This window comes from Lytechinus variegatus, chromosome 1 (assembly GCF_018143015.1).
Source record: "Lytechinus variegatus isolate NC3 chromosome 1, Lvar_3.0, whole genome shotgun sequence".
In the NCBI taxonomy this organism is placed as follows: domain Eukaryota; kingdom Metazoa; phylum Echinodermata; class Echinoidea; order Temnopleuroida; family Toxopneustidae; genus Lytechinus; species Lytechinus variegatus.
In genome coordinates this window covers 95,515,061-95,529,031 of record NC_054740.1, presented here as the reverse complement: position 1 = coordinate 95,529,031, position 13,971 = coordinate 95,515,061, and the positions used below count along the sequence as shown (strand labels likewise).

The 13,971-nt window shown below is 34.8% G+C and overlaps 1 protein-coding gene across 5 annotated transcripts in view; it reads right to left on the bottom strand.

Annotated features, from left to right (window-relative positions):
* Window positions 1-13,971, bottom strand: part of LOC121429427 — a 75,854-nt gene that overhangs the window by 16,604 nt on the left and 45,279 nt on the right. For all 5 annotated transcript variants that reach the window (XM_041626434.1, XM_041626416.1, XM_041626425.1 and 2 more), the window contains one exon: window positions 1,159-1,264. The gene's annotated coding sequence lies outside the window, so the exon portion shown is untranslated. The remainder of the gene's footprint in view (window positions 1-1,158; window positions 1,265-13,971) is intronic.

Genomic DNA, 13,971 nt, shown 5'->3' with positions numbered 1-13,971 from the left:
ATATAAACAGGTGTTCCTAAAATAACTTACATCTATACAAGTTTTTCCTCAAATGTCATGGCTTTTACTTGTAAAAATTAAAAATGTATGAATTAAAAAAAGAATATGCATAATTTAAAAGGGATTACTTAACCAAAAATGGATGATTTTTTATTCTCCGGCAAAGAGATCGAAAAACACTATTCCACTTTTTCTGGGATGCTTTGTATTGTTCCTGATCTTGAGATGATATACAATTTCTAGATGCACAAATAGCTTTATAATTTATCATGTGCAAGTATGTCACTGAGGACAATTGTCAAAAGAGGATTAATTCTTATTCTAAAGGTGCACATTTTGATAAAAGTATGCTTGTACAAATAAAGGTGGGAAACTATTTGTGGGAGCTTAATACCAAATCATTTCATCCATTGTAGTCAGAAAGCAAATGCATTTTGCATGACATAAACAATGAACACATTAAAACACAAAATTGGCCTTACCAAATGTGGATTTATTAAAAGTTTTGTGAAGAAACGAAAGGAAATTGAGCATCACCTAGCCAAGAAAAGAAACAAACTCACTGTACACTTTAAGAAGTGGCGATTTGATATATGATTTTTATTTTAGATACAGGTAGTTCCCCCTTTTCCATTCTATTTGTTTTAGTATCTTAAATTGAGACTTGTACAATGCACAGAGTAATATGCTACAAATGATAACACATGTAAATTCATCTCGATGTGTATTCCCTATAGAGTAACCTGTATCGTCCAATGTTTTATTTTGATTTATGTCACCCTTTTGATTTTTTTCCATTTATTTTTTTTATTTTATCTTTGTTTTGTGATTTTACTGCTTTTGAACTGTTTCAAATCATTTCTAATTACCTGTAAATATTGTATTATACGTAATTTTGAATACCAATAAAACACATAATTAAAAAAAACAAAACATAAAACTGGTATCTCAATGAAGAGTGATGGTATTATCCTTGCAAACATTGGCCATGTGGGATTTTGTAAAAGTGTGCAGCAATCACCTTTTCTACGATGATTCTTATATTTCCTAGGTTTAACCAATCGTACAATGGTACATGTATTAAAGATAGGTAATCTGACCTATTGGAAACCTACTTTCACACGACCTATCTTATGCTGACTTGATGTACATATTTACCTGAGATATATCCTCTGGCCCAAGACAAGTTTGTTTTCAGACAGCAGAAGATTCTTGTATTGTCTCCGCCATTTTATCCTGATTTCCCCTGGAATCGGTGGGTAATCTGTATCAGAAGAAAAGAGGAAAGTTCCAAAACATATTGCTATTCTTAATTTGCAGAGAAATTGCACAGATCTTAAATGGAGTCCACGTACCATAGGGAGGAAAAACGATTGTTTGCGGACCCACTTGTCACTTGCAACTCTATCCATAGTGTATTCCAATGTATCACTTGTCTTTATTCATCACAGATCATACTGCAAGTATCAATAATATTGTATTGAAAATATCACTGAAATGTCACTTTTTGTGACATAACTACTTTCCTCTATTTACTGTAACACAAAATATCCCAAAATAAAAAAAAATAAACATGACATATCAGAATGGTGTATTTTTTTCAATAAAGGGGACCTTCATGTGCAGGCTCACATTAAAGATTGCCCATTACCCCTTCCCCATGAATGAGTCATTAATATGAAAGGTAATGCCCTATAAAAATATTTAAAAATGTAACTCTAATTTCCACGCATACTTCACACCAATGCACACTCAACCCATGAAAAACTTTTGCATTTCGCTCTCAGACAAACAATCCATTGTATTGATCTTCACCATAATAGTAACATGTATGTGTGAAATTAGGCATTATTTACCAAATTTTTAATCATTATTTTTCAAAAAAATATGATATAGTCAGAAAGCTGGTGAAATTCTCTACAACTTTGCTGTGAAACATTTCTCCTCACAATGAAAAGTTATAGTGAGTTGAATTGAGCAAGTCCATTTTATTTACTGCTCCTGATCCCTCCCCGAGAATAATTCAGCACGGAGTGGTTCATGGCCCCGCGCACAAAGAGAAATAGACCAGTGAGTTTGGTTTATTCATCATTAAGTTTAAATGTAAGAAGCAACATACTGAACCTACATGTAGCGTGTGACTTTTCAGCTGTGTATAAGAAGTCTGAGTATTGGTAACTTTGTAACGAATTTCCAAAAACAAAATTATGGGTTATTCAATCAGAGGAAATATTGAAGTCTGAAGCCGATACATGTATTTTTCTGTTATACCAAAGTTTGATGCAGCAATGTTTGTATCTTCTTTCTTAAACTGTTTTCAATATTTCCAAAATATACTCATTCAGGATACAATAGCCCACGATTAACCATGCTTGACAGGAAATTATTACTGAGTGGATGTGGTTTACAAAAGAACATGTACATGTAAACAGCTTCACCAAGACCAAGTGAGTTCCTAACGTGGTCCATTTGAGCAACCTATGCATTGTGCTTTGCATAAAAATTATCAAAACCTTCATGGAAAGAAGGTTTTATGGTTAGTATTCATCTCTAACAGGATTCATGGTTTTGGTTGGTCACATACATTCTCTTCTATACTACAAGCTATGAGAGCAGTCAATTTCCTCTCCTCCATGGCAGAGCTGTGGTTGCCAAGGGTAACAAGAAACAATGACTGCGGGCAATGTCTGATGGCCCTTTCCCTTGAAAACATGAACACATGACATCCAGAAAGCAAAGCCTTTCCCAGAAATTTGTGGCTATAGGATTTACCCTTTGTACAGATTTAAAGGAGAAATATATTGATTATGAATGTGGTCTTATTATATATCAATGGAAAGGTAATGATGTGGGGATCATCAGTGGGTCATTCAAAAATACCGAAAATAATACAAAAAGGTGAAAATCGCCGCTTAAAAAACGCTAAAATGCCCCTCCGAAATATGCCTCGCATCGGTCTCTGAATTGACTGGAATTTGATGACGTCACTGTCTGTACGAGAGGCGTGATTGGCTCTCCAAAGTGAAGCTCCACTTGCATGCAAAACCTGTTGCGTGGGTACGTTTTCTCCACACTGTCACTGAATACTTCTATCACGAAATGAAAGAAAACCCAGAATTTTATCTAGATTTGGATTTTCAAATTGATGATTTTAAAGATGAAGAGAATGATGATGAAGTGAACAACACAGTGAGGTAGTTGGAGGTAAATAATGGGGGAACAATGCCGATGATTATGATGAAAATTCAACTTGCCTGACGATCACAAGTAAAGTCATGTACATGCCGATTCGCTACCAACTCATGCAGCTGCTGCTACAAGTGGTAGCTATACGTACACCGCGCGGGCCAAATTAAATCCATGAAAATGAATAACCACATCAGAGAGAGTCTATCATAAGAAGGAAAATAATGATATAACTGTACTTACAAACAAGTGAATAATCCGAATTAACCTGAAAGCAAATCAACTCAACGAATAGCAGCAGACGATATGCACCGACCATAAACTTCATGTGGCTGGGATAGATTGTCACTCGTTCTGTTAGATGTACTGTAGGAGCTGTTATTTTCGCGGGGGTTTTATTTTCGCGGATTTCGCGAATTGCCGATTGGCCGCGAATTTAACAACACGCGAAAATATTGACACATTCCTTAGTCAGCGCCAATGCCCCCAACAGCAAAGCTTTGCTATTGAAAACATCCTACATATTGAGAAAATGGAGATATGCACCTCTATATGTACAAAAAATGGGCTTAGAAAGTACAGTTAGTGATTCAAAAAGTTAGCTAGAATTTCACTTTTTTTAATTTCTCAAACAAAATCAGGGCCTAAACTATTTTCTAACATTATTTTATCAATATTTATACACTCACTGTAATATTAAAATGTATTTTCCATGAAACAATTTGATTTTATTGTCATCTGATTGACTCTATACACACGTATTGGTAGCTATTTGCATAACAATGCATACTCATTAATATTCATAATTCACATGACCAGAATTTTAAAGGTGAACATTCTGTTCACAAAATTGCACAATTTTGCACTTTTTACCATCTTTTTGAAAAATGAATCGAATCAAACACAAATTCCAAAGATTGCTTAACCCTATAGATCCTGTGGCATGATGAATTTTTAGATCTAAAGGTTAAAAAAAGTGAAATTTAAGCCACTTTTTCCACAATTTGTAACTGTTTTTACAGGGACATATTTATGTACAAAAGACATATCAGCATGGTGACTTTGAGAAGTATAGATTTGCACATGAATTGCACTAGTTTTGCTTCTTCGAAATGATGTGGAAATGTATCATACATCTTCCGATCGCGAATTTAACAACCCGCGAAAATGTCGGGACCCCCGCGATTCGCGAAAAATTCTGTACGCGAAAATAACAGCTTTTACAGTAATTTGTAACTCATTAATTTGACAAAATTACGAAACTCGGGGAATTATTTATATATATAAAAATATAGTAACATCTCTTATTATTTTTTGTATTACGATAAAACCTCTTTTGAAGGAAAACGTTGAGATAAACTAAAATTACTTTTAAATCCCCCCCCCCAACATGCGTAGCTTGTATGTCATTGTGTTGTTGTGATGGTTTGTTTAAATGCTACGCATGATGGGATGATCTTTTACATCTAATTTTAATTTACCCCAACGTTTTCCTTCCAAACAGGTTTTATCATAATTCAAAAAATGATAAGAGATGTTACTATATTTTTATATAGAATAATAATTCCCCGAGTTTCGTAATTTTGTCAATTTTGTCAAATTAATGAGATAAAAGTCAGTGTATATGCCATATCGTCTGGTACTATTCGTTGAGTTGATTTGCTTTCAGGTTCGGATTATTCACATGTTTGTAAGTACAGTTACATCATTTTCCTTCTTATGATAGACTGTCTGGATGTGGTTATTCATGTTCAGCATGAATTCAATTTGGCCCGCGCGGTGTAGCTAGCACTTCCAGCAGCATTAATTGGTAGCGAATCGGTATGTACATGACTTTACTTGTGATTGTGTTGCAAGTTGAATTTTCATCATCATCATCATCATCATCGGCGTAATTCCCCCAATTACCTCCAACTACGTCACTGTGTTGTTTCACTTCATCTCAAAATCATCAATTTGAAAATCCAAATCTAGATAAAATTCTGGGTTTTCTTTCGATCATTTCGGGATCGAAGTATTCAGTGACAATGTGGAGAAAATGTACCCTTGCAACAGGTTTTGCATGCAAGTGGAGCTTCACGTGGGAGAGCCAATCACGCCTCTCGTACAGACAGTGACGTCATAAAAAAATCCCCAATTTCGCGGACGTAATTCTGCGTGTTTGAAGCATTCAGAGAGAGAACTTTAAACTATCAATTAACTGAGTTTCATCCGTCTCCATGATAAATGATGTACACCATCGTGTTCTCCTTATTTTCTCCTTTATTGTGATATATGATTCTCCAGTTTTACGATTTTCAATATATTTCTACTTTAAAGGGATAGTGTTTCAAAATAGTTATCCAATCTTCAGAATACTCAAAAGTCAAAACGAAATAACTTTTTAATACTTCTGACAAAAAAGGAAGATACTTGATTAGGCTTCCTCAGACACTGTTCTCACTACCTTCCTGAACTGGAAACTAGTGTAACGAGAACGGTCAATGCAATCTTGGAAGCAATCTTCCAAACCGGTTCACAAAACCACCTCGCAATGTAGTTTTCAAGATCGCTTTGCCTTGTTAAACTGGTTTTAGGGTGAGGACACAACCGTTCTTCAGGAATAATCTTCTGTGCACACTGTGTGTAAAATGCCTACGATGCGGTTTCATATTCCTCACAAAATGTGTCACCCCACTGAGAGCGTTCCCACAGCAACAAGATCACTTTACAAGAAGGGATTTTGAAATCCTTTTTCGTGTGGTCAAATGGGAACGCTGGCAAAGCGATCTTCCAAACTGGTTTCCAATAAGCTTTAGTTTTAGAAAGCATAATGAGAACGGGGTCTCTGAACATGCAATGAAAACATTGGATGCAGTTTCCTAAAGTTTTTTCACTATTTCTAGATATCCCAAGGTTGATAACTTAAAGGACAAGTCTACCCCAACAAAAACTTTATTTGAATAAAATGAGAAAAATCCAACAAGCAGAACACTGAAAATTTCATCAAAATCAGATGTAAAATAAGAAAGTTATGACATTTTAAAGTTTCGCTTCATTTCACAAAACAGTTATAATGCACATCTCGGTCGGTATGCAATTGAGGGAACTGATGACATCACTCACTCACTATTTCTTTTGTATTTTATCATATGAAATATGAAATATTTTGATTTTCTCGTCATTGTCGTATGAAATGAAGTTTCATTCCTCCCTGAACACGCGAAATTCCATTATTTTAACATTTTGTGCTTCGGGCAAGGAGGTCCTAATCATCAAATTCGTAAAAATAGAAAATATTGTATAATTCAAACAATAAAAAACAAAAGAAATAGTGAGATCATAGACTCTCTCATTTGGATGTAACTGGCTCGTTCATATAACTATTTTGTTAAAAATAAGCGAAACTTTGAAATGTCATAACTTTCTTATTTTTTATCCGATTTTGATGAAATTTTCAGCATTGTGCTTGTCTGATTTTTCTCTATTGATTCAAATCAAAAATTTTCTGAGGTGGACTTGACCTTTAACGATATAGAATTAGAGGCCCTGAAATTCGAAAGGCCAGTCCAACCTTGTTAATTGGTAGGCCTACTGGACTCTGGTGACTGTCCACATAAAACCAAGAGTATTGGTCAAGTATGAATGTTGATACAGAGGGACACCATTCATACAATATCTATTGATTGTAGATCTATAAGTTGCAGAATATTCCCTTTTTATTTGCTCCTAAGTCCTAATCATTTAAGATTAACATGTTTTTGCAGAAGGAATGAAAATGGAAAGTGAAAGCTTTTACTCAATAGGATGAATAACAAAGAGTTCTAGTCAGCAGCATACTACAAGTTTCCTGGTAAATAATAGCTGGATATTGCTATAAAAATTTCATATATCATTATCATTATTATGAAAAAAAGTGAGATGGAGTGATAACACTACTCTTGAACAGGATATCAGGAGCACTGGAAAGAGATTGCATTCTGTTTTTCATGTGCCCCCCTACTGTGAAAACAAAATACCCAAAGAACCAATACAATATAATATACAATATACAATATAAAAAAAAACTGAACAGGTCAAAAGAATCTTTAGGAGTAGAGTCTACACGAATAATGCTGAACTCTACTAGTTTGGATAGTTGGTTTGGGATAAGCTGTTGATTTTTGCACTAAATATGATTCTTCGCCAGTAGAAGAGGTACCAGGAAATAAGAGAGAGAAACCTCAATGCCCAGGAGGTAGCCCTTTAAAAAGATATTGACTCACAATTTGCTGGACTTGTGGCTTCTTCTCTCACTACAGGTTTCCTGGAATACAGACTATATTACCCGCAGTAGAGTGAAAAACATCCTCATTAAATCCTTTATCTTTTCATTCTTATCTCTCAAGTGATTTCTTCAGTAACAGGTTCATGATATTACTGACACACAAGAGCAGAAATTTACTATTTTGACCCGGCCTGCATTCAGAATTTCAGACTTGAGGAATTCCACAAGTCTGTTTGATATGACAGTATATGTATGAAGGCTTGTATATTTCACATGTATTCTAGAGAAGCATTGAAACATTGTCAGATGTTTATAGAGACATAGACACCGTTCTCAATACATTTCTAAAACTAGTTTACTGGGAACCAGTTTGGAAGATTGCTCTGCTAGCGATCCCATTTGATCACACGAAAAAGGTTTTCAAAATTATGTCACGTAAAGTGATCTTGTTGCTATGGAAACGCTTTCAGTGGGGTGACATTTTTGCGTGAAATTCGAAATTGCAACGTAGGCATTCTAACCTGTTGCGTGGAGTAGCGCGCTCAAATTGTGCGAAGATCACTTTCCAAAGAACAGTTGTGTCCTCATTTAACGCTAAAATCAGTTTAATAAGGCAAAGCAATCTTGAATACTACATCATGAGGTGGATTTCTGAACTGGTTTGGAAGATCGCTTCCAGGATCGCTTCGACCGTTCTCATTACATGGTAAACTAGTTTTAGGAAGGTAGTGAGAACGGTGTCAAAGTCTGCTTTAGTTAGACGCATGTGCTTCTCAGCGAATAAACATCACAGAAAGTTGTCAGATCTGACAGAAGACAAATTCATATTGAAAATATGCTCTCCTGAACTGAAGTTATCGATTTGGAAATTCAAATACTGTAGATATGGAAAACAAAAGAGAATAAAACTATAAAACAGCTTTTACCGTACAGATTTCATATTCATATCCTTACCATTGCTGGCCTGTTACCATCATCATCATCACTGTCATCATAATCATCAATAATATCATCATCATCATCATCATCATCACCACCTTTATTTATTTATTCACTTATCCGTTTATTGTTCATTCAATCTAATAGTCTTTATTCATTTATCTATTAATAATATTTCAACAGGGCACTCAATGAAAAAAAGCTACTCGCCCTCATTATCACTATCATTTAGTACACACGTGTGATCATTTGTGCGATGCAATCATGATAAAGATTATTTTTCTATCCTCCCCTTCTCACTGACTACTGTCATTAAAGGACAAGTGCACCCCAACAAAAACTTGATTTGAATAAAAAGAGAAAAATTCAACAAGCATAACACTGAAAATTTCATCAAAATCGGATGTAAAATAAGAAAGTTATGGCATTTTAAAGTTTCGCTTATTTTCAACAAAATAGTTATATGAACGAGCCAGTTACATCCAAATGAGAGAGTTGATGACATCACTCACTCACTATTTCTTTTGTATTTTATAATATGAAATATTTTTATTTCCTCGTCATTGTCATGTGAAATGAAGTTTCATTCCTCCCTGAACACGTGGAATCCATTATTTTAACATTTTGTGCTTCAGGCAAGGTCCTAATCGTCAAATTCGTAAAAATTGAAATATTGTATAATTCAAACAATAAAAAACAAAAGAAATAGTGAGTGACATCATCGACTCTCTCATTTGGATGTAATTGGCTCGTTCATATAACTATTTTGTTGAAAATAAGCGAAAATTTGAAATGTCATAACTTTCTTATTTTACATTCGATCTTGATGAAATTTTCAGCATTGTTCTTGTCTGATTTTTCTCTAATGATTCAAATCAACATTTTTCTGAGGTGGACTTGACCTTTAAAAAAAAGTTGTATCAGAGCAGAAAACTTCTTCAGGTGTTGCTATTGCGTGTGAAGTGTTACACTCCTTATACCCTCTTAACATGTAATTCATGCCTCATCAATGTCATGAATGAAATTTGAATCCTATATTAAATATTGGATGAAGCTACAGTAAGCCCCAGGTTCGCACTTGTTTAAAATATCCAACATGTATATCTTGGGGAAAATCCTACTTAAGTGTCACTTTCTCCTTATAACGACTGCCTTTCAATAACAGATACACCGTAATCCACCTTTACTTGCAGACTACATTACTTTTAAACAGTGCAGATGATACTGTAGGACTATCAAATCAGCAAAAAAATAAATACATTGTATTATAATGTACTATATGTGAACATGATCTGTGAATATAGAGAAGAGGTATGATATCGATGGTACTTGAGGTTTTTCCTTCATATAAATTTTCTGCTGGTACCGTGTCAATTCAAACTAGTCCATCCAGGTCCTTCTCATTATTTTCAGACCCACAGACACAGTTCACTTCAACTCTTGTGAGAGATTCAATCAATGCAGATTGCGACCCAGGGAAAGTTTCATCAAAAGTTAAGTCAGTGAATTTAACTGGGTAATAGGCTCTTAGCCCATCAGATGCAAGCATTAGCAGTAGTTTATAACAGTTTTCAGCAAAAATCACAAACTACTGCTTTCATGAAAAGCTCCCCTAGAGTAGTAGTAACTTCGTAACCTTGAAAAAAAATGTTATCTAGTATGTGGTATTTCAAAGCTTTGAATATTGAGAGCCTGAAATGATTGTGCGGTATATTCTAAGCAAGAAATTATAACTTATTGAATGCCAAGTGGTTTTATGAAATTAAAAATTGGAATCTAGTATGAAAATGCCGAACCCTCTTTCATATAAGTACATATATGTGGTAATGACAATTTTTAAGGTTCTGTCAATTAAAATAGAAATGAAGCCTAAGACCAAATTTGTCATTGCATCCTAGAAATTGGGTATAGATCTATAAACAAGTCTTCAGAAGGAAAGGGGGGGGGGGGGGGCAGCAGGCCAATATATTAGGGACAATATTGTAAATTTCTGACAAAATGTACATTCATTAATTCATTTGTTTATTTATTTCAAGTCTTCTTTTACTAGGGTGGCTCCATCAGTAATTGGTATACTGTTGTCCTTGGAGGCCCTACAAAATATATAAACATGGGTACAAAAAGAGTACATGTAAGTTGAAACATCATTACTCTAAATCAATGTCAACAGTTACTTGAAAAGAATTATATGTCGCAGGCCTAAGAAGCAGTTATAATATTTTTTAAAACACTGTAAGTCCTTGGCTGTATTGTGGGATTTAACAAATCCCCTCCCCATCTGGAAGAACAGATGTAAAACAAAAATGAAACAAAATCATAAACATTACGCTCCTCAAATATGAGTAATGAAGGAATGATATCCTGATAATAACCCTCAATTGGAAATATCAGGCCTCATCCAAAACTACTTGAAATAGTAATAATGTAAGGACATAAATCTAGAAATGTAATATTCATTCCACTATTCAAGAAGCTGAAGAGCATCCCTATTGACCACATAACTTCTCAGATGAAACCGCAACTTGTTTTAAGAAGACACCATTCCCAATTCCTGAGAAATAAAAACCATGGAACTAATAAAGCTGATTAAACTTTCTATGGAAACTGAAGAATACCCAGAACGTGGCCTCTGGTTTTGTCCATAAAAAGCATATCAAATGACAACCATTAAAACTTTCTTTAGAATATAATAAAAGCATCTTTTATCAGAAAGAGGATATGATTGGTGAGGACTAAAAGGAATTTTTATAGTTTTATTTTCATCTATTATTTCCTGGGAATGAAATATGCTGGTATTAACCTGAAGAACATCATTTTTAGTGTCACAAACTTCTAAACCAACAATGCATAACTACATTTATCGTGAACGAAATGCATTATCGTTTGTGAAGTTGCTCCATAGCTGATGCATGATGGGTCGTCTGCTTGAATGAGGTGCTACTGCATACAAATAGCAAATAGCAAAGTGTGATGGTACAAGGTTTCCCATGAGGTGAAAGAAAGATGATCCCCTCAACGAGGCGTACAGTTTTTCTTTCTTTCACCTAATACGAAATGTTGTATTATTGCACGAATAAGAATAGTTATTTGACTTGTCTTGTAAATAAGAATAAAAGTAATTTTTTTTCCTAAGTTAAATCTATGAAAATGAAGAAAGAATCATTAAAAGCAAAAGGCAAAATCCCTATTAAACGCATGCATTATATCTGTCATTAATGCACATTTAGCCAGAAGGCCCCACATGCAATGGACCTGCATTATATAAAGGACTGGTGTAGGTGTATTGTAGGCCATATTTTCCAGTCCTAATTTGTATACTATAGTTCTGAAAAAAAGTAAGTTGAATACACACTGACAGTGTAGTGCTCAGTTTTTCGGATTTAGTTTTCCATCTTTAGCATGATTGAGAACACTGAAATTCTCATATAAATCTCACCAAACAGGATAAATTTCTTTGTCATAACTCTTGTATTGTCAATTACTGTGAAATTTACTTCCCTCTAAAATACTTGGAACGTTGCCTGCCAACTTTCAGAATCAATTTCAGAAACCGAAGAAAAAAAAAAGTAAAGTGTTGTATGTATAGTGTACTCTTTTCAAATATAACGCCTCCCCAATTAAAATTATGTATAATAATAAAAGAAAAAAAAGCAGCATATGATCAGTTTCTATTACAGCTAAAATGACTCACAATCAACTGAACCGTGCTGCCACACTAGGTGGTTTCAGACCGCCTCGAAGTTCGCCAGTTCCAGGTATTCTCTGATCGGGAAATTTACCCCGATCAGAAAATACCAGGTATTTTGGTAATGTGAAAGCAAACTACGCGTAATTTCCCCGAAAGAAAATACCCGCTAAATAGCAGGTACTTGGCGAAATTACGAGAACTTTCGTGGGGATTTTTCCAAGGTCGCAGGTATTTTGGCGATGTGAAAGCAAATTACGGGAACTTTTATCCCAGCGTGTCGTTGGGCGCGGCGGCGTGGGTGGCTGCAAGGCAAGTGATTTTGAATCTCCCGCCTTGCCTGCTTATCAGACCACACTGCGCATGCTCGTAACTTCGGGAACTTATCCCGAAGGATGTGTTTCGGGGCGGTGTGAATGCAGGAATAATTAACGGGTATTTTTTAGCCTTAAAAAGTTCTCGTAATTTAACGGGGATTCTTGTGATCGAGGCGGTTTGAAACCGCCTACTAATATATCTACATGAAGATGGAAGTGTGGCGCTTCAAGGTATGTTCAAGGTACCTTGTATTATTACCTGGTATTATTTCTTTTCACTTTCTTTTATAACATTTTTTTTCTGAAAATACATTTAGATTCTTTTTACATTTGATGCGATATGCTTATTCTTTTTTGTAAAATCGACAAATTATCGTTTATAACAATTTACAATACATGTAATTTTTACATATTGAGTTGAATTTAATTGTTTGTCGATAGAATTATCTTCCATATATCTTTGAGTCTGCACAGCAATGTTGTGTAAAGATAATGCCAAGTCTGTGAATCAGTTCAAAACCCTTCTCAAAACCTACCTGTTTTATAGATGATTCATAGTTGTGGGTCGGTCAATTGGAGGTGCACATCAGCTTTGGTTTTTGATTATTAGTATAGTTGCATTAGCTGTATCACTTTCCCATGCCACATTTGTTTCTTTTTTATTTCATTTCAAGTATATACCATTTCAGGACAAAGTGCGCTTCGAAACACCAGTAGTAAGCACCTTACTACTATTATTAAAGATTTTTTATTGTACAAGTATCAAGAGACTCGAACCTAGTTCCCTGATCGCTTCATACCTCACTCCCCATAAAAAAGGAGAAAAAGAATAGATAAATATATATGAAATACTGTACATATCGTATCAATAAAAGCAAAACTTTTGGCCTACTTTAAACAGAGAAAGTCTAGGGAAATAGGTTACAACATCTGTGAGATTATCTTGTGAGTAGGAGTAGCTGATATAATAATACTAAATTAAAAAATCAAAACCTGTGGTTTTATTTGGAATGAATTTATCGACAGGGCCAGGCCTCACAAGCTTTGCAACAGATATGATTGCAAGGTCTATCTGGGTTTTGAGTTTACTCATAAATCCCACTCTCAATACTTCTCTTGGAAACCAAACTAGGTTGCAATGGCGACAAAAAATACGAACTGTACAACAGAACAAAAACAAAACCAAAATAATTGGTAGATAGAAATGATTCCTCAGTAAACCAGCTCAACGTTGATTGGTCGACGACAGAACACAATGCACCTTGGGTACCACGCATTTCCTATTTTCTCAGCAGGTTCTGACAGCCGGAATTCTCTTTTTTTTGTTTCGATATCACATTCTTTACGTAATTTAAATATCATGAGGTTGTTGTCCCTTTCATAAAATGGGTTCAACAGAAGAGAGCAACGTATCCATTCCCCCAAAATGCACTAGACAGCATTTTACGTGTATATATAAGCACATATTCGCAAAATGAGGAAAATTGTTCTAAACATCACTATAATGATGCACTATGATGCACTATAAACAGGATAAGTGTCATATTAAATGCACTACAATTGCCATTATAATTGTTAGGGTTTTTTATGATTTGAGT